The sequence below is a fragment of the Canis aureus genome, chromosome 2 (assembly GCF_053574225.1).
Source record: "Canis aureus isolate CA01 chromosome 2, VMU_Caureus_v.1.0, whole genome shotgun sequence".
Classification (NCBI taxonomy): Eukaryota; Metazoa; Chordata; class Mammalia; order Carnivora; family Canidae; genus Canis; species Canis aureus.
Window position 1 is genome coordinate 82,984,291 of NC_135612.1, and position 25,894 is coordinate 83,010,184.

The 25,894-nt window shown below is 35.3% G+C and overlaps 2 long non-coding RNA genes and 1 pseudogene across 2 annotated transcripts in view; 1 reads left to right on the plus strand and 2 right to left on the minus strand.

Annotated features, from left to right (window-relative positions):
- Window positions 1–6,141: 6,141 nt before the first annotated feature.
- Window positions 6,142–25,894, minus strand: part of LOC144302731 (uncharacterized) — a 28,441-nt gene continuing 8,688 nt past the window's right edge. The window contains exon 2 of the long non-coding RNA XR_013369758.1: window positions 6,142–6,624. This is a non-coding gene — a long non-coding RNA (uncharacterized LOC144302731). The remainder of the gene's footprint in view (window positions 6,625–25,894) is intronic.
- LOC144302740 (uncharacterized) lies at window positions 9,664–16,570 on the minus strand. Its single transcript, XR_013369770.1, has 2 exons — window positions 16,504–16,570; window positions 9,664–9,893 (listed from the first exon to the last, which is right to left on the minus strand). It is a non-coding gene; the product is annotated as an uncharacterized LOC144302740 (long non-coding RNA).
- LOC144291548 (protein LSM14 homolog A pseudogene) lies at window positions 19,738–20,934 on the plus strand (annotated as a pseudogene).

The following is a 25,894-nucleotide window of genomic DNA, read 5'->3' on the forward strand; positions in this document are numbered from 1 at the left end:
TTTGTATTCCCTCAAGAAAGCACAAAGAGACAGATGGTCCAAATGAGAGGGTCCCTGGTCAGATGAGACCTTAATAATCTTCGTTTGCTTTGACAAAGAAAAGTACGTAGTGAACCGTGTGACGACTTTGTTCTCCCAGGAGAAAGCACAACAGTGAGCAGAGAACGATGCCTAAAAATGGCCACATCTTTGACAACATGGGTTATAGTGCTTCGTTTGGTTAAGTAATAAAAGAACAATAAGAATCTTTCCTTTTATACCTGTGTCACATATAAAACCCAAAGACAAAAGTCCAAAATAGTATGATTTCTATTTTTTTTTCCTTCTGTTATATAATGAGAGAAGAACAAAGAAACTTGTTTAACTCTATCTCTGGGTAAAGAAAAATGGTAAAAACAAAGAGAGAAAGCAGTAACAGCCCGTACTAACAGGATGTTAAAGTCTCACAAACTGCTGTTTGCTGAGCGCAAGTTCATCCTTCAACAGCAACTAGAGATTGACTGGAACTTCCGTCTTGCTCTAGAGTTTGAGCTCCTTTGATCAATAATGCTTGGGGAGTAAGATTGTGAACTAATTAGCATCATCCTTTAAACCATAATCCTCTTCCTGATTGGAAGATAAACCAGTTTCCTCTTTCAAAGACTCAGCACTGATATCATTGAAGTATACTTCAGGAAAATCTTGGGTAGAAAACCAAATGTCTGAAAATTATGTGCCACCCAATGTCCAACTAATTTCTTCTGAATATTCTGGAAGAGAAGTACCAGAGGGATTTATCCATGGCAGGAAGCATGACACAGTGGAAAAACTAAGTATTTTGTTTTCAAATCCTGACTCTGACCTTTGGCTATGTGCCTCACTCAAAATATTCAACCTCACTGCACTGAAATTTCTCAAAATTTTTTTAAATCACTTCAGAAGCATGCTTTGAAGTCCCAATATCAGGTAAACACAGAACACTTGACACAGTTAAATGTTTTTACTTACTATATGTTATAATATCAAGTATTTGTGATGTGTAAAGAGATCGGAAATGAACCAGATTGATTATTTATTTAGAGACAGAGACAGAGAGAGAAAGCATAAGCAGGAGGAACACAAGGAGAGAGAAAGAGTCTCAAGCAGACTCCACACTGAGTGTGGAGCCTGATGCAGGGCTCAATTCCAGGATGCTGAGACCATAACCTGAGCCAAAACCAACAGTTGGGACACTTAACCAACTGTGCCACCCAGATACTCCAACTTTTAATAGATATTATATCGAACATATAAGAATATGACTCTAGTCCTAAATCATGGATGCATCCAGGCAGAAAAATGACAAAGGTTTCAGACAAATGTCCCAATCCAGTCTTAACAAAGTGTCTTTTCTTATCTTTCCTAAATCTTTGAATAAATAATAGCATTACTACCATCCCTACAGTCCTTGATTTTTTATTCTCTCTCTCTTTCCCTTCTTAACTCCTTTTTTCCCTCCCTAACTTCCTACTTCTCTTCTTAGCCATATCTAATTTTGTTGCTACATTATGTAGATTCTCATCCCCATTATATTTCCTACTTCATTCAATTTTCTTTTTTTTCCCTGCTATTATCACCTCCATAATCCAGACATCAGATACTTCCCTTTCTTAAATTGGTGGAAGAGGGAATCAGAATAACCTTGTACCTTCTAGATCAGAAGGAAGATGGGGTCATCAGACAGAAAGCATTCAGTAAATTGCACCATTGATTCTGATGTTGCTCAGAGAAAAGTATTCTCAAGTAATGGGTAACTCTAATAGAAGCGACCAGAAGAAGGATCCTATTACATTCATACCAGGATTATGAATTCACAAAGACTTAAACCCAAATCATAGTAATAAGTAGTTTTATATCTGTAATATGAGTATAGGCAGTGTGTGTTTGTGTGTGTGTTTTTAAGGATTTTATTTATTTAACAGCGAGAGAGCACAAGCAGGGGGAGCTGCAGGCAGAGGGAGAGGGATGTGGGGCTCCATCCCAGGACCCCAGGATCATGACCTGAGCCAAAGGCAGATGCCCAACCAGCTGAGCTACCCAGGTGACCTGGAAGTGTGTTTTTAAGCTGCATTTTCTTTGCACTCGCTATGTGCCAAATACCGCTCTGAGTAATTTATACATATTAATTTATTTAATTTCCCAAACTACTCATGAGTTCAGAACCATTATTATATGCATTTGACAGATGAGAAAAAAAATAGCTCAATCAAAGAACTTGTAAGTGGTAGGGTATAGATGCCTAGGCTTTTAACTGTAAACTACAATGCCAATTTAGAAACATGTATTTTTTGGAAGAAAATTATTGTATGCTACATAACCAACATATTTTTTATTCATTCATCATATAGTCATACATTTTTTTTCCCTCAAAACCTAGTGTGCGACAGGCAGCATACAACCTGGGGAGTCCATCGGTGTAAGACAGACCTGGCTTTGCCCTCATGGAGCTGGCTGATGGATCAGATGCAAGATGAAGGGGGTAAGGAAAAGAAGAAATGCTGGAGGATTCTTAGAAATTTTGTTTAAGCAAGTGGGTTGATGACGGCATTTTTTTTTTTTTTTTCCCATTGGCTGGAGGAGGGGATCAGAGTCTTGTCCAGCAATTTTCAATGCTCAATTGATTTGGCAAGACTGGAAACTGTTGTTGTTGCTTTTTGGTTGGTTGGTTTCTTTTCATCAGGAGGCACATAATGTCTGGGATTTCTCTTGTGGATAATTTGAGAGCAGTGTTGCTCACTTATTCACTCCTCAAGGTTTTTAAAGAGTTCTACTTTTTGTAACATCTCTGTTAAGCCCTAAAGATAAAACTATGAGTAGAAGAGTTACAGATCTGAAGAGATTCACAATCATTAATATATTTTCCTTGTTACAGTCACCAACTGCATAAATGCCTGCCAAAATGAATTGAACGGTAACCATCTTCTAAAAGACGTAGACAAAAACCACATGTGATTTTTAAAAAAATTAGGAGATCTATATGGATAGAAAAATCTCAGTATCATCAGGAAGGAAGTTCACTTCTTATAATGTCTTTTTTACCTTGGTGGTATTGAAGTAATTTTCAAATTCTTATTGTGTGTATGTATGTTTTTTTTAAGTTGTTATGTAGTTTGAGTACAGAGATTCATTCTCATCTAGATGCAGTGCTTTTTTTTTCCTTATTGATTCTTTTTATTTTTTTTCCCTTCCCTTCTAAGATGGAAGTTGCCTTAACAATCCTTCTGAGGCTTACAAAAGAAAAGTAGCACAAGCAGGGAGAGTTTAGATGTTCTCTTCCTAAGAAACAGAGATTTTGTAATGAGAGCACATAACACAGAGTATCCCTGAAGGCAGAAGAAAAAGAGCTTAGCTTTCCAACTCTGCATGTGAAATGATTCACTAATTAGTAGTCCTAAATGTTAGGGGATGAGAGATGGAGGGATAAAAGCTGTTTATATGGTGTTTTGTGTATGATGGAAGTGTTGAATGAAACTTTGCTTCTTCGTGGAAAATACCACTCGGTAAAAATCTGGTCCTATAAACTGTTACTTAAGCGGGATCCTGCAGCTGCAGACTGATTAAAACCCAGCAGGTAAAGCTATAATAAACAAATGCCACCTGCTGCTGGAACAGGTGTTTGTGTCCTCATTTAGCAACCAAAGTAAATGAGAGGATGCGGAGGGGTTAAGGAGACCATTGCCTGGATTACCAGGAGCCTGGCATTCTGCAATTCATTGCTGTTTGTCCTTGAACTTAATGCTGGGGGTTTTGATTTGCCAGGTTAGTTGATGATGCCTCTAGGATTAAACTTCGATATAATTAAGAAGACCTATATCTTCTCCTGGTTGGATTCCCCACATTCAGTGTCTGCGGTTTTTTTCCCCTTCTGTTTTATTGTTGACCTCTCTTCACCCTGCACTACTTAGAAATCAATTACAGGACACGAATTATTGAGGAGAATTTCTTTCACCTTCTAACAACAAGTGAAACGAAACCGTATAGGGGATACATTAAAAACGCAATATGGCGGATAGTGTCCCATGAAATTTAGTAAGTACTTTTAAAATGTCATGGGTTATATAAAATTAGGCTCTTTTCTACTCCCTCTTCCCATCACCTACCCCCCCTTACCACTTTCATTCCTCACAACTACCTTCCTTAGCACTTTCATTCCTCACAATTATTCTATTCAGCTGTTCTCACAACTCACCATTTGCTGAAAGGAGAGAAAAATATTACTTTCACTGTTGCAAAGACTTCGGGCCTCTTCTTTTCCTCTTAAATAATGTAAACTCAGGGAAGTCATTTTAGAATGATTCTGAGAAAGTCTATTTGGGAGACTCAAGAAATCTTGGGGGCAGATAGTTCCTCCAACATATTTTCAGTAGTTGCTTCTCTGTGGTGAGTCTAAGTTATGTTACAGATTCTGCTGTAAAATCCAATAATAAAATAAACGTGATAATGTTTTGACTGTTTCAAAGAGCTAAAAGAATGTAAAAAGGAAGCTGAAATGCGTGTGGTTTAAGCCCACAGAAATTAGATACCACATTTCCAAATAAGTTGTGAGACGTGCCAAGGACTTGAAAAAGAGGTTGGAGGTGTGTGGGGGGGTGAGGTTCAAGACTCTTAAAACCTCTAGCAGTGGGTAGAGAGTTAAGAAAAAAGAACTTTTAGGAGACCACTTGGAAAGCTGATTACTTATACCCTTGGGAGCAGAGATTGCAGTGACATTTTGTGAGATTCCAACCTGAAAAATTGGGAGAACAAAACACAGCCGGTAGCTGCACTGACAGCAGAGCAAAGAAGTGGCTGCTTTGGGCGACTGTATACTCAAACTCTGTCCAGGCTGACAATGTGGAACATTTACCTTTGACCAGATTTAGACCAGGATCAATAAACTGAAGGCATAATGATACTCGAACTTTATATCTGAGAACTTTATGGATGTTTCAGTTAAAGCTATGCTGGGTTGTTGCTGTAAAGACATAAACCCTACACTTGCAGAGGCTTAACAAAATAGAATTTCATATCCGTTCATATAAAATCCAAACAGGTAGGAAGGGAGCTGGCTTTCTTCTTTGCAGTCATTCAGGGATCTAAAATTCTTCTATTGCATGGCTACTCCTGGCGTTTAGATTTCTCCCCATTCAGCTGGCTGCTGGGAAAGGCACATCTTTTTATCCACTTTGATCTGGAAGTGATACATGCTGAGTCTTTATCAGTTCCCAGGGCCCCGCATAGTTGCAAAGGGGATGCCTCAAATGTAGCTTCTGGCTAAGGTGCTGCTTTGAAGGAACAACTCTACACTATAAAAAGGGTGCATGCCTCCCAGGTGGTGAGCTATTGGTCTCTTCCATAACAATGCCTAAATTAGTCAGAGGGATTTCTAGATGCTTCAGGGTCCATGCATATGTAAAGGATCATCCAGGAAAGAGAGTTCCTCAATCTTCTTAAGGGAATTGATGCGCAAAATGTCCTGCAATTGGGAACGTGAAGGAATTTCTAAGGAATTCAATACATCATTGAAGGAAAGTGTTCACATTAAAAGTTTTTTCCTACCCAAGGAAGCATTTAGGTCAGTGCTTGTGTAACTATTCTTTTCCTGTTCCCTAAACTCCTTTTCTGTTAAATTTCCCTCACCCTCCATCCCAGCCCCCACATGGTTGGAGTTAGAAGAAACTAGAAACAAAATGTAAAAGAGAAAGAAAAAAAGAAAAGAGAAAGAAAAGTGGAGAGAGAAAAGGAACCTACTCCATCCCTTTCTCACCACAGACCTAGAACCTTCTCAGGATAAATTGAGTAGCTTGCAATATACTTTAGGAACTTATTTTATTGCCAGTATATGCTGCACAAGGCAGTAGTTTCTTACCCACAGGGCTTTTGGTTATTTGATAGTAGAAAATTAATTAATTAATTAATTAATTAATTAACAAACAAGACTAACTTTAATTTCAATCAGTAGCATGGGAAAACCCTGCCCCAGAGAGTACATTTAAGGGATAGTGAAAAAAATACCAATTTATGATGATATCCCGTGAATTGGGCTTGTTCAATCAGAGGATGGGATAAATAACAGGTGTAATATTGACCGTATGAGACGAAACATTTTGCAGGTATATAAAATTAAGAGTTCTAGTTGACCAGTTGTTTTGTAAGGTAAGTATTGATTTTCTTACCCTTGATATTTATTAATGGTATGTAACTATTTTGAATACATTTTTCTTACTTTGTACAAAGTTAGCATTGTTTGATCATTGGTGGGCTATGATCTTGGAGAGTTTCCAGGATCACTCTAAAGTAATATTTCAGAGAAGAAATAGGACATATTAGAAAAAAACTAGCTGTGATCTGAAGCCTTTCATAACACCTTTCTTCTTCTTTGCCAGGTAGAATTGATCAATCTTTCTTCCCTTTAACTCTAACTTGTGCACATCTGTTTCTGCTCTTGGAATTGAGTGTTTTGAAGGCAGTGGTCTTCAAATTCCCTTTGTCTTCAATGATGCCTGATATGTTGAAGGTCTGAAAAATAGATCCAGTGGTTTGAAAAAAGAAGACAAAAAGTTTGGGTTTTATTATAAATCCTTGAAATTATCTCTTTTTCTTTCCTTTAATGAATTAATTTTTCTCCTAAAAGTAGAACACAGAAAAAAATCAGTTAATTGAGGCTTTCAGATTTCAAGATCCTTTTAATCAAAGTTTTAATGAATATAGATATAGAATATAGATGAAAACTTTGACAAGATAACTCTCTTGATATCATAATGAAGGTTGATATGTTAAAAAAAAATCCCTATGGTAGATACCAGATGGGAGATCTATCACAAAATTGTTCCCTATGTAATTCAGAATTCTGTGCTTCTTTCTCTCATACACGGCGATTCCAGAGGGATAAGAACATCACTACAGAGTTGAACAATCCTGAGGAAAGAATCTGTACAGTAAGGAGTGATATTTCCAATGGGGCACAGGGCTCGAAAAAGCTCACTTGAAGCTTGGTAGTGATTTTGCCTTGTGCTCACAAGAACTTTCTTGGTATACTTAGACTTCTCTCTCAACCCTTAAAGTCTGTGTTGTCATTGCCTTCAAAATCAAGTTCTGAAAGACATTTCCAACATGAGAAAGTAGGCTCTTTTAATGAATGATGTTGTTATTAACTCATTACCTGTGTCTTTTCGTTAGGTTTTGCATTAAATGAAAATTACTTAAGATTTCTGATACTTTAGAAAGAAGTCAGTATGAAAGACACTCCGCGCTTAACATCTGTTGCCTTTGCCAACCTAATTGATTATCTTAAGGAAGCAGTTTGTACAGGAGTGACAAAGTATGATTTGAAAGTAGAAGTGTATTATCAAGGTGTTAAATTAACTATGAAGCAATCTTAGCGCTTCTAAATGTTCAGAGTCCTTCTGTTACATGTGAAAAGAAAGTGAATGCAATATGCTCAATATTTTTTCTGCATTCTTCCTTTGTCTTTGGAGGTCACCATTTTTTTTTTCCCTGTTTGCCGATTTCCTCCCTATTAGGTAGCACATCAGAATGTAGAATTTCTGCCTTGTAGAATTTCTTTGATACTGGACATTTATGACATGCTGGACTTGTAGGGCTTGAGGCTGTTTCCAGCACATTCTCTAATTATGTTTAAATAGAAACTTACTGTTATAAAATAGCAAATCTGGATTTTTAGAGCAGAACAGTTAAAACAGCAGTGATGCAAATCGAAGAAGAGTGAGATTAAATTTCACCCAGTTCACCCAAGTATAGCTCTGTAACAGAAAAGCAATGAATTCTTCCATAATTTCCAGGGGGCATATTTCAGGGTTTCCTTATTTTTGGCCTCCCTTAAATACTTCTTTCCTTTAACATGTGTGCAATTCATCATTGGCCAGTACCCTTTCAAATAGACAACCTCAGCAGTTTAAATGCAAGACTTATTGAGCTTTGTTGTTCTTGTTCAGTGATGTAAGACGCAAAATTTGACATTTGCCATCCTTCTCTTTACAACCAATAGCAAAAACCGGGTTTGTCTGTGACTCCTTATTCTATTGTGTTTTTTTTTTTTTTTTTTTTTTTTCAGGATCTAAATATGTGGTAAAAATGACCGTAGGAAAATTCTTATCGGGAAACAACATGAGAGAGAGAGAGAGAGAGAGAGAGAGTAAGGAGAAAGGAACTTTAGTTTGAATTCTTTCTCTAACTTATGACATGCATTTAGACAAGGCCCTTAAACTTGTTTGAGCCTGAGTTTTACTATTCAGAAAATGAGAACTTTGATTGACTCGTTTGCCCTCCACCCAGATTGACCAATTGTTTCATTGGTGGCAGTAGTAGTAGTAGTAGTAGTAGTAGTAGTAGTAGTACAACCACCATTGGGCTTAATTTATTTTATTGAAGTATAACTTTATACAGTAAAAGTATCCAAATCTTCAGTGTACAGCTCCATGAATTTTTAATATGCATGGACCCCTGTAACTACCACTCAGATCAAAGTATAGATTGTGCCAATCCCAGTGGGTTCCCTGGTTTTCCCACTGAGTCCATATTCCTTACCATTCTCTTAACATCTGACACCACAGCTTAGTTCTACATGCTTTTGAACTTTATGTAAATGGAATCAGTCAGTATGTCCTTTAGTGTGTGTAGGGCTTCTTTTGTTCAACAATATATCTGTGAAAATCATCCAATCTCTGATGAGTGGCAATACTTTGTTCTTGTACACTGCGGTGTTATATCCCATTGTGTGCATACACCATCTGAGTTGTTTTCAGATTTTCACCATCATAAGATTGCTAGTAATATTTTTTAGTATATTTTGGTGAAATAAGAATTTTTTTTTTAAGATTTTATTTATTCATCCATGAGAGACACAGAGAGAGAGAGAGGCAGAGAGACAAAGGCAGAGGAAGAAGCAGGCTCCATGCAGGGAGCCCAACATGGGACTCCATCCCGGGTCTCCAGGATCATGCCCTGGGCTGAAGGCAGTGCTAAACGACTGAGCCACTGGGGCTGCCCAGAAATAATTTTTAATAGGATGGACATATATAACTAGAAACAGAAATACTGAATCATAGGATAATCGTATGTTCAACTTTAGCAAATATTTGTTTGTACTGGTACCATTACCAACCTTAGATTTTTATTTAAATTATTGTTTTAAAACCTTACTAAATTTGTGGTTGTATTTTAGTATACCAGTGTGTTTTTAAAAATTATTTAAGTGTTTTTATTTAAACATATATTTAATATCTATGAATAATAGGTTTGAGGTGGTAATTATATTGTCTTCTAATTTATATTAAGATAAATATAAAATTATTACAATGTAAAACATCTATCTGTATAGAAGTTTATTTTTTTAAATATTCTATTTATTTATTCATGAGAGACACAGACTGAGAGAGAGAGAGAGAGGCAGAGATATAGGCAAGAGGGAGAAGCAGGCTCCATGCAGGGAGCCTGATGTGGGACTTGATCCCGGGACTCCAGGATCACACCCTGGACCAAAGGCAGGTGCCAAACCACTGAACCACCCAGGGATCCCCTGTATAGAGGTTTAAATAGTCTCATGTCAACCACATTTGTTCTAGATCACCTGTTCCTAGGTCACTTCTTTGAGAACTTTTAATTTTACAAGAGATTTCTCCTATTTAGTCAACAGCTCCATTAAAATCAAAGACAAATTTATAATTTTTATAATTGCAATTTTACAGCTAAAGTTTTTTTTTTTTTTTTTTTTTTTTTTTTTTAAGAATATGTTTCTAGGGATGCCTGGGTAGCTCAGTTGTTAAGTGTCTTCCTTAGGTTCAGGTCACAATCCCAGGGTCCTAAGATCAAGCCCCATATCCAGTAGGGAGCCCTCTGCTGTTCTGCCCACTTGTTGTCTCTGGTTCTCTTTGTCTCTGTCAAATAAATAAATAACATCTTTGAGAAAAAAATAAACATTTTTAAAACACATATGCCTAATACTATCATGATATGAGACAGCTAGGTTTTGGATACCTATAATTATAATGTAACAGTTGTGGCAGGTTTTTAGTCTAGTAATAGCTAAAGGCTTTGTCAATCATGTATGACCTCATGGCTACAGTGCAGGACAGGTGGTTACAGAACTGAGGTTCTTAATGCTCATGGAAAAGGTGGACCCTTGAAGGGTAGCTACTTCACATCCAGAAGCCAGGAGGCCACAATTAACCAGCAAGACCAGAGGCACAGGTAAAAGGTCTTGACCCTCAGGAGGTTGAGGAGATGTCATCCCTAGGGACAAATATTTGGGCAATCAATAAAGATAGTGCTTAACACCTATAACAGGAAGGAAGGAAGGAAGGAAGGAAGGAAGGAAGGAAGGAAGGAAGGAAAGAGGAAGGGAGGGGAGGGAGGGGGAGAGAAGGAAGAAAGGAAGAGGAGAGGGAAGGGGGAAAGAGGGGGAATGGGGAGGGAGGGAAGGAAGGAAGGGAGGGAAGGAAGGAAGTGGGGGGAGAGGATGGGAGCAAAGGAAATGGGAAGGTATAAGATGTAGCGCTGTGTGATTCATGTCCTAGCACTGACAAGCCAGCATGGCACGTGTTAGGCCTTCATTGGTTCTGAAGAAATCACATTTCACTTCTCTGTCAACCTTGCCAAAACATTTTCAGAACCACACGGCTTTCAAAGATCTTCTTTTCTTCCTTTATCCCTCTTTCTTAAGAGGAAAAACAAAACAAAACAAAACAAAACAAAACTGGATCATAGTCTGAAGATTCTCCCATTTTCCACAGAAACTCTCCTCATTGGCCTTCACAGGCTGTTCCCTTAATAAATCTCTGGTGTATCTAACGTCCTTTTGGAATCAGCTTCTTGGAGGACACAGACTAATTAATGTGTGTTTTCAAGCACATCCTCAGCTATTACATATAATTTTGTGGAAAACTTTATATTCATCATTACATACGAGTTTATTAGCTTTAATTTTTTGGATGTTTTTGTTTTAGACATACAATATTTTAAAAGCCAAAGAGTAGATCCTAAACCAGCCAAGATACTATGGAGAGAAGAGGGCAGAGGGGATATAAAAAAGATGCATTAATTCTTTTTTAACTATTTTAGGCTATATTATTGGGAGAATATTACAATTTTAATAAGGTAATTTTTTTAAAGCTTTGTTTAGTAGTGCAGCATTCTTGAGGGCAAACAATTTGCTTCTTTTAAATGATAGATCAAAGTGGATGTAAAATGAATTATCTTGAAACATATCTACAGACTTTTATTTAGTTTTTTTTTTTTTTTTTCCTTAATTGTCATTCACTTACCTTTGTCTGGTTCCTGAGATGCTATGTAACTTTCCATTTTGTTCTCACTTTGACTCAGATTCAATATTTTCAAGGCAGCTAGTTTGGTTTTGAGGGTTAGCCTTTTGTCACAAAAAAAAAAAAAAAAAAACAAGACTGCTTATTTATAGTTTCAAGCTCCAAACCCTTTTCTCATTGATTCGGGTAATTTTGTCATCAGTGCAGTCTTTTGTGTCATAATTCAGAGTATATAATAGGTATTTGTGGGATCTGCTATTTAATGATAGGTAAATGATAGATTAGAGAGATACATAGATAGATAATACATGAATGTATAGAACCTCCTCTGAAAATACCCAAAATTCAGAGAACATCACAAAGAGGTTTGTAATAAGCTCAAAGTGTCAAATGCTTTTTCTTCAGTTCAGATTCAGTGTTATTTTGGTTACAGATGACCATACCATGCCTAGGTTCAGCTACTTTTTAGTCTTCACCTCATGATATTTCTACTCTTCCTATAATGCAGATAAAAAGACTTTAAATCCACTTCAAATAAAGGTGGATATCTACTCTCTCTTTTGTCCCAGGACTCTATAGAAAATTCTCTTGGTTTTTGGCCAGTGTAGAGACAGCTTACAACCTCTTCGTACTTCTTGCACCCCTTTCCAAGAAAGGAAGAGAGATTGAGAAAAATGAACATGTGTAGCCTAGCCCAGGGGGCATTTATCTTCAGAACAAAGGTTTCCCTTGCTGGTTCAGATGGTAAACATACCACAGTACAGTCTGTCCTTGAAAGGGAGGCCTTCCAAAGTCTAGCTGGGCTGGTCACGGCGCATGTTTGTGTATCTAATTGAACAAGTGCTTTCTAGAGAATCGTTCTGTCACAGTGTTGAGCTGTGTCACCAAGTGAGGAGTTTCAGAAACAAAGATGAAATTTTAAACTCTGATTTCTGCAACTATCTCTGCAGTGTTTCCAGAGTGGAGAAAGAGACAGACAGAAGAACTATGTATTGATAATTTTAAGCCCCCCTCTAAAAGCCTGATAGTTCAGCAGCTGAGCCATGATAATGAGGCAACAAGAATGGGAACAAATCAAAAACAGTAAGGCTGGTAAAGGTGAAAGACACAAGGAGCCTGGATGACAGATGAAACAGTGAGTGGCTGAAACAAGGACAATAATTTCCTCACTACAATTTTCCTATTTTATGACAATAGTAAATACTTTCTTTCCTATTAGTTAGGTTTTCTATTATTTTTTTTTTTTCATTTTTTATTACTTTAAGTGGAAAGCAATAGATGTGTGTTTGGACTTTCAAGACAAGTTTGCATTCATTCATTCACTCTTCCATTCATTCAACAATTTTACATATTTTACATTACTTTATTCTACTTTATATAATTTACTTTGGAATATACTTATTGATTTTGTGTCTCTTTTTACTTAAATGGAATGTTATTTTTCACTGTGTCTCAGTGCTTATAACATTGTCTAGTATAAAGTAGGTGCTTGATAAATCATTAGTGAGTGAATAGATAATATATTATGAAGTAAATTATCTGTGGGGCACCTGGGTAGCTCAGTTGGTTAAAGGTCTGCCTTCCATTCAGGTCACCCAGGGTCCTGGGATCGAGCCCCATGTTGGGCTCCCTGCTCAGTGGGGAGTCTGCTTCTCTCTTTGCCCCTTCCCCAGTCATGCTCTGTCTGTTTGTCTGTCTGCCTCTCTCTCTTAAATTAATAAATAACATTTAAAAATCCTAAAAAAAAAAGTAAATTATCTGCTATCAACGAGGTGTACAGGGAAATCATGAGGAAGATATAGGAAAACTCATAAATATAATCCAGAGTTATAGGTATGATGATTTTAGTTGTGGATGAAAAATATGAATCTGGTACAATAAAAGGAACAGAGTTTCCTCTCCATGATTCACTGATTAGAAAATACTCTTACGTCATCATCATGGGTATCAGACTTTTCTATTTTAATGACCTTCTAAAAGATAATTGAAATACAGCGGATAATTAATAATAATTGGTCAGTTGGGGAAGATGTATATGCTTGTGAAGCCATCACAACAATCAGGAAAGCAAACACCCCAAAAAAGTTCTTTTTTTATTTTTTTATTTTATTTTTTTATTTATTCATGAGAGACACAGAAAGAGGCAGAGACACAGGCAGAGAGAGAAACAGGCTCCCTATGTGATGCCCAATGTGGGACTCGATCCCAGGACCCTGGGATCACGCCTAGAGCCGAAGACACACATTCAACCACTAGGTCACCCAGGATTCCCCCCAGGAAAATTCTTAATGCTCTTCTTGAATCCCTTCCATTCCTCCATCTGTGTCTGCATATAATAACTAAATTGCTTTTGGTCATTCTAAATGAGTTTGCCTTTTCTCTAAATTTATATAATGGTTTATATAGCATGTTTTCTTTTTTCTTGACTTCTTTTCATCAGCAAAATAATTTTAAGACTCTTCTATGTTGATGTGTATCAACAGTTATTTGCTAAATAGTATCCCATTGTAAGAATATATTATAATTTGTGGACAATTGGATTATTTATACCTTTGATCTATGGCCAATGAAGTGGCTATAAATTTTTTTGTATAGCCTTTGTTTTGATACATGCTTTTGTTTCTCTTGGCTAAATATCTGTAAGTCAATTGCCCCAGTCATATGATAGGATGTATTCAAGTTTTGAGAAACTGCCAAAGGTTTTCCAGTGTGATTTTACACTTTCATCTTCCCTTTAGCAGGGAACACTTGCAATGTTCCAGATTTTTAACTTTTGAGGCATTTCAATAGATACATAGCAGTATCTCACTGTGGTTTGACTTTGCATGTCCTTGATGACCAATGCTTTCAAATCATCTTTTCATGTTCTTGTTGGCTATTTATATTTGTCTTTTATGAAGATTCTGATAAAATATTTTGTTTGTGGGTAGCGCTGGTGGCACAGCTGTTAAGTGCCACCTGCAGCTGGGGTGTGATCCTGGAGACCCAGGGTCAACTCCTCTGTCGGGCTCCCTGCAGGGAGCCTGCTTCTCCCTCTGCCTGTGTCTCTGCCTCTCTCTCTGTGTCTCTATGAATGAATAAATAAAATCTTTAAAAAATATATTTTGCTTGTTTTTACTACATGGTATGTCTTCTCATTGAATTATGAGAGCTATTTATATATTTTGTATGTAAGTTCGTGTATATACGTGTCATGAAAATTTCTGCCATATTCTGCTTATCATCTTTATTTTCTTAGTGACGTGTTTTGAAGGGCAAAAGATTTTAATTTTGGTGGCAATCAATTTGCCTTTTTTTCTTGTATGATTTTTATTTTTTCACTCAAAGAAATATTTGCCTACCTTAAGGTTACAAAGATTCTTTTGTTGTAGAATTTAATGCCTTAGATATTAGGTTTTATATTTAGGTCTGTGATACATTTTGAGTTAATTATTTTGCATAGTATGATGTAAGAATTGATGTTATGTTTTCTTTTTTTTCATATATATGCCATCCAATCTAGTTATAATAATAAAATAGATCTTCTTTTCCTCCTCTTAATTGTCTTTAAATCATCGTCAGAAATTTCTTTTCTGATCCGGTAATCTATACTATTTCTATGCTTTTGCCAATGCCTGTCTTAATTGTGGTCACTTTATAGTATGTCATGATATCAAGTACTATAAGTCCAACAACATTATTCTTTTTAAATTTACCTTGGCAAATCTAAGTGTTTTCTAAATTTTTGAATCATCTTATCAATTTCCACACACACACACAAAAACCCTTGATGTAATTTTGATTGGTATGAATAGAATTTGTAGTAGATCAGTTTGGAAGAATTGTTATCCTAACAGTAAGTCTTCTGCCCAATGAACTTGATATACATTGCCATTTATCTATTCTTTAATTTCTTTTAAAAATATTTATAATTTTCAGAAAAATGACCTTGGATTTGTTTTTTGTGGAATTTTTTCTTAGGTATTTTATATTTTTGATATTACCAAAATAAAATTTTTGAAAATATCATTTACCAATTGTTTCATGTGTGTATATTAAAAGGTAATTGATCATTTTTTATTAACCTTGTATATTTGGGTCTTGTTAAATTCAATATTGAGTTCAATATTAAATTCAACCATCTTGCCTTGTTTTCCATTTCAGAAAAACAATTCATATTCAATTTATATGAATTTAACAAATTCAGAAAAATCATTGATGTGTGCATTGGAAAGTACATACAAGAATTATTTATAGTGAACTGTTTTTAATGAGAAAAATATTTAAATGGCTCAAATATAATCAACCAGATAATAGATACATATAATGCATATTTATCAATTAAATTGAACTGAATTTAACCATATGAATCAAGTAGACGAATTCACAAAAGGAAGGATGAATGGGGAAAAAGGCAAGTCACAGAAGACTACCTTAGCATGATATCATTTACATAAAGATCAAAAGTATGTGAAACTGAACAAGCAGAATTTTAGGGGCTAGGTATAAAATGGCAAAACCTTTTTTTTTTTTTTTTTAATCAAAGAAATGATAAACATAGAATTAAGGGCAGTGGTACACCTGAGAGGTACAAAGCAATATTTGATGAGGAAAATATACAAGGATTTTTTTCAAAGATTTTTTTTAAAGTAATCTCTGCATCCAACAAGGGGCTCCAATGCACAACTCCAAGATCAAGAGTTGCATGCTCCACTGACTGAGCCAACCAGGTGCCCCTACATAGAAATTTTAATTATCAAAAGTGTTTTATTTAGTAAGTTTGAGAGTGGGTACATGTGTAGTTTTTTTTTTTTTTTTTAATGTTACTATTTGTGATTAACAGTTTATCTAAAAAAAAAAAAATAGTTGTTAACCATTTGGTGAGTAGTCAAAGGTAACTTCCATATCTGATACCCAAAGGGTGTCTTTGATAGTATTTATACATCATGAAAACCAATTAATTCATGATCAGGATGCCTGCGTGGCTCAGGGGTTGAGCGTTTGCTTTCAGCTTAGGGCGTGATCCCAGTTCAGGATCTAGTGCTCCCAACCCTTCCCCCCACCTCCCTCTTACATAGGGTTCACAGTGGACAGCCTGCTTCCCTCTCTTTCTGTATCTCTCATGAATAAATAAATAAAATCTTTTAAAAAATGTTCATGTTCAAATACCTTCTGAGAATATAGTACTATTAACTTAGTTATAATTGGGTGATAAAACAAATAATGACTGAAAGTATAAAAGAGGTACCTTTTTTCAAAGTGAATGGATGAGTTCTGGGCTTCATATTATGATTTACATGCTTGTGAATAAATCTTTGAAGTTGAACAATAGCAAAATACAAAGTCACATTAATCTGTACATGTTATGAAAATCGAATGTAGCAACTTTAATCCTCTAACATAGAGTCATTATAAGATGTATTTTAAATGCAAAGTTTCTCACATCTTACAGGTGTGGATCTCCTGTGTACTACTTTTGGCAGCTATGATACTGAAGTTTAATGGTGCAAACAAATTATTTGATTTTGAGTTTGAAAAAAAATCAGTTATTTTAGAGTCTATATTTTCAATGGAATAAAATTAACAACTGCCTTAAAATGGAAGAGATAGAAAACAAAGATTGAGTTAACTTAGTTGATTACTGGCAAGGTACTGAGTCTTTTGGGTACTATACCTGGTCAGATTGCCATCCCCACAGGCCCAGGCCTACTAGCAGTCCAACATGTCCTAGATATCCAATCCCTAGTTCTCTCCATTCCTGTGTGGTTCCTATACTTGTCTAGAAGATTCTCCACATTCACAAAACTTGACCTGTGTGTCTCTTATGAGGCCTCATGTCTAAGCCAATAGACGCTTTAACATGAGGAATGAAGACCTCCAAATGAAAAGCATAAATTTTCAAGAATATGTTCCTCAAGATGATTTGGTGAAATAGTGATTGCCAACTTCCAATAGGAAAGATAGAGTGTCCAGGTATATTGATTTGAGTACCAGATTATTTAAAATTGTTGTTATGTAACTGTTTTCTCCTCTAAGAGATTAATTTACAACTACTGAATTTGGATGAAAAGTTATATTTACTCAAAGCAAACAAAAATATAAATTCCATATGATATCAGAGGGAACGGAAATATATAATCAGCTAGTCCCACATCCATTCTCATCCCACATAGGAGAAAGCTGATTCTATGTGTTTAGTGATGTACCAAAGGTTCAAAACAAATTGAGAACCTAGCTATGGGCATTATGCCTCTTACATAAACCCTTTTAATTTACAATATAAAAAGAAAGAAATTATGGAAGAAAAAGATAGCTAGAAATACAGAAATACCTCTTACCACCTTTTGCCTTATGCTTTTCTTCCCTTTAAACATAGTTTCTAAAATTGTTACACCTTGCCATTTCTATTCATATAAAAATCAGTTATCCCATCCAATATAGTCTTTTATAATAACTTTGTGAAAAAAAAAATCCATACCCATACAATTATTTCTAATGTCCTAGGGAATTTTATTTTTAAAACTTATTTTAAATGATAAAAAAGGAAAAGCACTTATATTTCTGCCGTATATAGTAGATTAGAAAATAGGTTTGTACTTTGGAGAATTAAAAATATAAGTACACATACAGAGACAATAATTCAAAATTGGCTATTGTTTCAGTAAAGATTTGACAGCTCATTTTCTTAGTATTTTCGTTTGTAATGAACCTTACCGAAGGGACAATGGTGGGGGGAAAGCATCTCAGAAATGGTATTTGCCTTTCCACAATTATCTCTTTGAAAAGTAACATTGTGCCTTAAGCGAAGGATTTGACAAATTAAAATTTTTGACTCTACTTTCATAGAACAATGTAGAGCTTTGACAGGTTCTCAAATTGCAATTACTATAATAATTATTTGATTTAACAATAATCGTGTTTTTTTTATATAAAAAGGACAAAAATTTGCCTCAACAGTGTTTGGGATAAAGAAAAATGCATGAAATGTTTTAAGCATTTATTGCTTAAATCCTCCAATAGTCTCATCAATAAGGAGTTTATCACTTTGTCAGTATAGACTATTTAAAGTTTTCACTGTGTCCTGGGAATTCTATTTAAAAAGCTACATAGTGGGGATACCTGGGTGGCTCAGCGGTTTAGCGCCTGCCTTTGGCCCAGGGCGCGATCCTGGAGACCCGGGATGGAGTCCCACATCGGGCTCCCGGCATGAAGCCTGCTTCTCCCTCCTCCTGTGTCTCTGCCCCCCCCCTCTATGTGTATCATAAATAAATAAATAAATCTTAAAAAATAAAATAAAAAAGCTGCATATTGAAATCCATATTATATCTATTTGTTTTAGTACCATAGTAACATATAATATTATTTGTCATATTATCTGATATATTTTCTTATATAAATAATTTATGTGATTCCTTGTCATCTGTAGCTTTCCCAAATTTATTGAAGGAATTCTTCATTTCAATTTTATCCTCTTCCATACTCTTCTGAATCTGAACTTACAATACTTGACATTATTGTTCTACATATTTACTATACTTACTTATTTAATTCCTGCTTTCCCACCTAAAAAGCTTATTGCTTTACTGTCATTTTATGTCCTGGGTTAATATTTTCATTCTGATATCAGGTAGGGTTTTAAATATCCATTGAGTTACAAATTAACAGAAGTTAACTCTCAACTCTATTTTCTGATTTCTATAGGTCAAACATGATATTACTGTACTATTTTTTTTTCCTGTAAAATATATGTCTTAGACTGGGTTAGTTGATAATTTTTCTTATCACTAAATTGTATTTGACAATTATTGTAAGTTGCCTGCAGATAGGATCATGATACTGTGTTTTGAGCCATAGAAGGTTGTATCTCTCTCTCTCTCTTGCTTTCTTTCTTTTTGGAAATCCTGAAATCTTCCTGTTGAAATAACTTATTTTGTCAATTAATTACAATGCTGGATAATAGAGTGGCAACTAACCCACTGTCTATCAAAATCTGAGCTAGGGACGCCTGGGTGGTTCAGTGGTTGAGCATCTGCCTTTGGCTCAGGGTGTGATCCCAGGATCTGGGATTGAGTCCCACATTGGGCTCCCTGCAGAGAGCCTGCTTCCCCCTCTGCCTGTATCTCTGCCTCTCTCTGTGTGTCTCTCATGAATAAATAAAATCTTTTAAAAAAATCTGAGTGAAGGGTTTATTTGGTAGGTGTCCTAGAAACAGAATTTGGAGATGGGGAGTAGTAAAACAGGAATGAGGAAAGGCCAATACTGTGGTGTAATCTCCAGTTGGTTAAACAGAGACTACTGAGGCTCAATCTTACTGGACCTTTTTAGGATCTGTCTAGAACATGCCTTAGAATGCTTTACAGAGGAATGGAAGAGGAGAGGATTTGCATTCAAGGATTGCTATAAAGAATGTCTCAGACTTCTAAGACAAACATGACTTAATGCTGGACAGGTTAGGACAGAAGTCCAGGGAATGAGGGGAAAGATGTTTGGAGTACTGAGTCAAGGTACTGTCAGTTACAACTGTGAGGAGCTGCTTGCTGAACAAGAGATGATGTCAAGTGTGAGCTGAGATGATGTGACATGGGACACAAGGGATATCTGAGTCCAGAGGTATAAATAATTCATATTGCTATGTAATAAATATAACTAAATGTATAATCAAAACAATGCCACACTAAAACAGACATAAAAAGTCTATGAAGGAGGGAGAGGAGAAGACAGATGGCTCAATTTCCTAAAAGAGCAGCTGGAAATATTTGTCTGTTAGTATGGTTTCTAGGTTGCTCATTTCCTGGTCTTTAAACTTTGTGTACTTTAATTCGCCTATGCTCTTAAATCTCCATTGCTTTTTGGCCGGTAGGGGTTAAAGGCCCGATTTTCTGATGCAGAATTCCTTCCCGGCAGATGCTGGAGCAGGTGCATGAGAGAAAGATAAAGAAATCTTAAAATATCAGAAATATTAGTAGGGCAGAAAAAAAGAACATTATAGACAAAAGTAGGGGTACGTAGAATAGATTTTCTTTTTCTCAGGTTTTATAAATTACATTTCACATCGAAGCAAAAATTATGACACTGATGTGGTTCTAGGTGCTCTTTGGGCTCCAAGGAGAGGATATGGGGGTGAAATAGGTGGCAGGGGATGTGGTGTTTCGGAGGATCCAGTGAGATTTGAGAAACATTTTGATCTTGAAAGTGTGAATGCACATTTTAACAGGAGGAAATTGACACTTTCCTAATAAACTTAAATTGAGAGTAGATAAGCTTGAGAAGCAGGAGACACTTGTAAATGATGAGGATAAAGGAGATTCAGAAGTTGATACCCAAAACAGTGAAGGAAATACTGAAGATGAAGGGGATCCACTTGGACCTAACTGCTATTTTGACAAAACCAAATCCTTTCTTGATACTATTTCTTATGATGATAAGAGTAAACAGAGACCAATTGGTGCTGAAGAAAGAAGATTAAATGCCAAAACATTTAGAATCACGCTTCGTCCAAACCATGCTTGTGTGGGGCATAGAGGCAGAGGAGGTCTGGATTTCTGGGGTGTTACCTTCACCACCCCTCCAGGATTTCTAGTTGGGTTCAGAGGAGTTCCTGGGGGAGGGGAGAGAATTTGCAGATTTTGATACAGGAAAGACAACAACGTTGCTGCATAGTCTACTAACAAGTCCTTGAAAATAGGTGAATTTCTAGCTCTTCATGGTCCTGAGAATTGGTTTCAGTCTTGAGAAGAATAAAGAAGTGGATCCCCTGTATATGTGTCACCAGCACTGGGTTTTTGTTTATTGCTTTTTCTGCTTAATTACAAAGATATAATGCAGTTATTTTTTGGGGAGGGAGTAGTTAGGCTCATATTAAAAAATGGGCATATATATTCCAAATATATTTGGAATAGCAGGTTAAGTAATTTCTTACGTATAGTTAAACTACAGCAGTATTTCAGTGGGACTTAGAAATATCTTTTCTTCACTGAAACAATTTTTCTTATCACTAAATTGTATTTGACAATTATTGTAAGTTGCCTGCAGATAGGATCATGATACTGTGTTTTGAGCCATAGAAGGTTGTATCTCTCTCTCTCTCTTGCTTTCTTTCTTTTTGGAAATCCTGAAATCTTCCTGTTGAAATAACTTATTTTGTCAATTAATTACAATGCTGGATAATAGAGAATTTTGTCAGTCAACTATGTACACACAGTAAAGTACTGTTTCTTGGGCAAAGGCAATTTTTATATAGTTGGAAAATTCCATTATATTCATTGACAAAGAAACATTAAGAACTTTGGATAACTGTATAAAAAGTGACTAATTCTTTAAAGAATAAACATTTTAAAGTCAGCAAACATACTGTGTCCTTGCAGAACTTGATGTCTGAAGAGCAGAGCTATGGGTGGTGGGTCTTTATTCATGGTTTACCAGACTTAAGATTTTTAAAATTTTTATTTTCTTTTTTAATGTTTGCAATGCAAATGAAGATTTGATATGTACTTCCATTACCTGAAAAGGATAAATTACTCATACTTATTGTAAGAACTTCATTTTATAGCAAGTGGGATAGCACAGGATTGGTCCAAGTAATAAATATTTTCAGTATATGAAATAAGTAATCATAGATAAGAATGTACTTGGCTGTATTTTCACATAAGTGCTCTCCCCTTTTTTAAAGACAATAAAACTGGGCATAAATTAAACTGTTAAAAAAATCCACAGATAAATCAAAGTAGAATTCTAATAATAAATTTTCAAATAACTCACAAGAATGTAGGCAAAACAAAAAAGAGGAACAAACAAAAAAACAAATTGAAAAAAAAAATAAATTCTAGACTTTAGCTATGTATTATTTTTGTATTGTTGCTATTCCAAATTACCACAAGTAAGTGGCTTAAAACAAGACATTTTTTTTTTTTTATCCTATAAGTCTGCTGGTTAGAGATCCAAAGTCATTCTCACTGGGTTAAAGTCAAGGTGTCAGCTTGGCTGGCTCCTTCCAGAAGCTCCAAAAGAGAATCTATTCCCTTGTCTTTCCAGCTTTTAAATACTTCCTGCATTTCTTGGCTTCTGGCCCCATCCTTGCCATGGCATCATCACATCTCCTTCTTACCCTGACCATCCTAACTCCATGTGTTAAAGATCCTTTTGACTTTACCGAGTAATGCAGGGTAAGTTTGTCACCTCAATATCCTTAACTTAATCATACTGCATAATTCTCCTTGCTACTTAAGTTAGTATATCCATAGGTTCTAGTCATTGGAGTGTGGATATCTTTGGATGGGCATTTTTTTTCTACTATAAACCTTAACATATCAATAATCACATTAATAGAAATCTTCAGAATAATTCAGTTAATAGAGAATGCCAGAGTCAATTAAAAAATAAATAAATAAAAGCAAGCATGGCCTAACTGAATGTAACTCATTTCAAGTAGAACAACATAGGTAGTTTGGAAATGAAAGTTGAAAAAATAGGTTTTAAACAAAAATTAAAGGAAACAGGAGTGGTTACATATGATAGAGTAGATTTCGGAGTAAAGGCAATCACCAGAGACATTTTGCAATAGCAGAGGATGTAAAGCCAAAACTGATGGAACTGAAGGAGAAACAGGAAAACTCACAGCTAAATTTGGAAAACTTGACATCCCTCTATAATAATTGATAGAATAACTAGCCAAAATCAGCTATGATATAGGGGAATATAAGAGTACCAACAATTTCTGTGATATAATCAAGAACACTCTGCCTAACAACAACAGAATATAAATTATCTTCAACTGCCCCTAGGTAATGTAGCAAAATAAACCTAATATTGTGCCATAAAACAAACCTGAAAAAAAAAATAAAGGATTTGTATCAGACAGCGTGTTCAACCACAGTGATATCAAACTGGAAAGCAATAGTGGGAAAAGAAGGAAAAATATCCAAATACTTGGAAACAAAACCACACGCTACTAAATAATCTGCATGGTAAAGAAGAAATCTTAAAGGGAAATTAAAAAATGCACACTAATACTAAAGAAAATAAACATACATCATATCATAATACAGCTAAGTGAGTGCCAAGAGAGAAGTTTATAGCATTAAAGCATGCATTAAAAAAAAAGGCAAAATCTCAGGCCAATAGTCTAAACTCTTACTTCAGGAACTAGAAAAAGAGAAAAATAAACTCAAACCAAACAGAATAAAGAAAATAATAAAGAACAGAAATTACTAAAATTGAAAACATAACAAAACAAAACAAAAAAACAATTCAGAAAGCTATTAACTACATTCTCATGTATATTAAACAAATAAGTTGAGAAACTCTTAGACTGTTTAGAGAATAAGTTCATAATTTGAATACCTTCTCCAAAACAAACAAACAAACAAATCCATCCAGGCATAGTTAATTTCACTGGAGTTTTCTATAATAAAGTCCTACATACTCTTTCCCAATCTCTTCCAGAAAACTGAAGTGGATAGAACATTTAATTAATTTTTTAAAGATTTTATTTATTTATTCCTGAGAGATACAGAGAGAGAGAGAGAGAGGCAGAGGGAGAAGCAGGCTCCATGCAGGGAGCCCCGACATGGGATTCCATCCTCCGTCTCCAGGATCAGGCCCTGGGCTGAAGGTAGCGCTAAACCGCTGAGCCACCTGGGCTGCCCCATTTAATTAATTTTATGAGGCTAGTATTACCCTAATAATGAAATCAGATAAGGGTAATACAAACTCAAATAAAAAAAAAAAAAGGAAACTATAGGCTAATATCTCTCATATACATAGACACAAAACTTTAAAAATCTTAGCAAGTGGAATTCAACAACATACAAAAGGAATTATACATAATGATAAAGTGAAGTTCATTTCTAGTATGTTAGTGGGTGTTGAGATTTGTTCAATATTTGAAAATCAGTCATTGTAATTCATCAAATTAACAGGCAAAAAGGAAAAATTGTATGATTCTATCAATGTGGAAAAAGCATTTGAAACATTTAATATCCATTGATAATTAGAACTCTCAGAAAAATTGAGATAAAGAGGAAATTTCTCAAATTGATAAAGATTATGCACAAAAGAATCCACAACTAACATTATCCTCAACCATGAATGCTTTCTCCCTAAGATCAGAAATAGGGGAAGGATATCTGTCTGTCTTATCACTACTATTTTGCACAGCAATAAATGTTCTATTCAGATTAATAAGGCAAGGAAAAAAAGGAAAGACATACGTATCATTAAAGAAGAAATAAGACAGTCATTTGCAGATGGCATAATTATCTAGGTAGGCTTACCCTAAGAATCTGTAGAAACCCTGTAGAAGTAATAAGTTACACCCAGATGTAATTTCTTTGCAAACTGCCTCTGGCAATATTTTTTTCTGGAGGTTTGACACAAGATCAACATACAAAAGTCAGTTGTATTTCAAGATACTAGCAATATGCATCTAGACCTTAAAATTAAAACTACAATATCATATACAATTGCTGCACAAGATGGAACACTTAGTGGAAATCCAACAAAATATATTAGGACTTTTATGCTAAAAACTACAAAACAGGGCACCCCGGGTGGCTCAGCAGTTTAGCACCGCCTTCAGCCCAGGGCCTGATCCTGAAGACCTGGGATCAGCTCCCATGTAAGGCTCCCTGCATGGAGCCTGCTTCTCCCTTTCCCTGTATCTCTGCCTTTCTCTCTGTCTGTGTGTCTCATGAGTAAATAAATACAATCTTTAAAAAAATAAAAAAAATAAAAATAAAAACTACAAAACACTAACAAAAGAAATAAAAGACATAAGCAAATGGGTACATATGCCAAGCGTTAGAGATTTTGTCCATCAGTTCCCTATGGAAAATATCCCATAAGTTATTTAACTTCCATAATTAATTATTTTAGTTTATAATTCTGTTTATTTCTTATTGTTCACCAATTTCATTATATAAAATACATTTTAATTTTTAAAAATTAAGAATACAAAATATACATTCTCTCTTTTTTTTTTAGGTCATCAGTAAATGTACATTCTTGTTTCAAATAGTAGAAATGATAGAAAAGTATATGTAGCCAACTTGATTTTTCCCATTTCATTCTTTCTCACAATCCAGTATCCCTCCTGAAATGTAACAAGTCTTAAAATACAGTGTTTATCTTTCTGGTTTTTTTTGTTTGTTTTGTTTGTTTGTTTGTTTTATATTACATAAACCCTCAGGTTGTCGGTTTTGAAAACAAATGCTATCTTTCATTGCCAAGATGACATTCAGAATTGTTAACAATATACTATAGTATAGCATGGAGATCCAATAAAAGGGCAGATCATAAACAACACTTATGGGCTAAATGTAGGTTCCATTATATTATCATTTTGAACATTTTCAAATACTGTGGATATCAGATCTTCTTTGTGTATTGCATATTCCTCCATTTTTATGTTAGCCCTAAAAATTCCCTCTAACCTCTTGTGATTAAAACGCAATTTCCAGGGCGCCTCTGTTGCTCAGTAGGTAGAGCAGTTGCTCTCTGTTTAGGCTCAGGTGGTGGTTGAGCTCTGCAGGGAATCTGCTTGAGAATTTCTCTCCCTCTGCCTCTCTCCCTGCTCTCTCCCTCTCAAATAAATAAATAATTAAAATAAATTTAAAATAATAAAACATAACTCCCCCCAAATT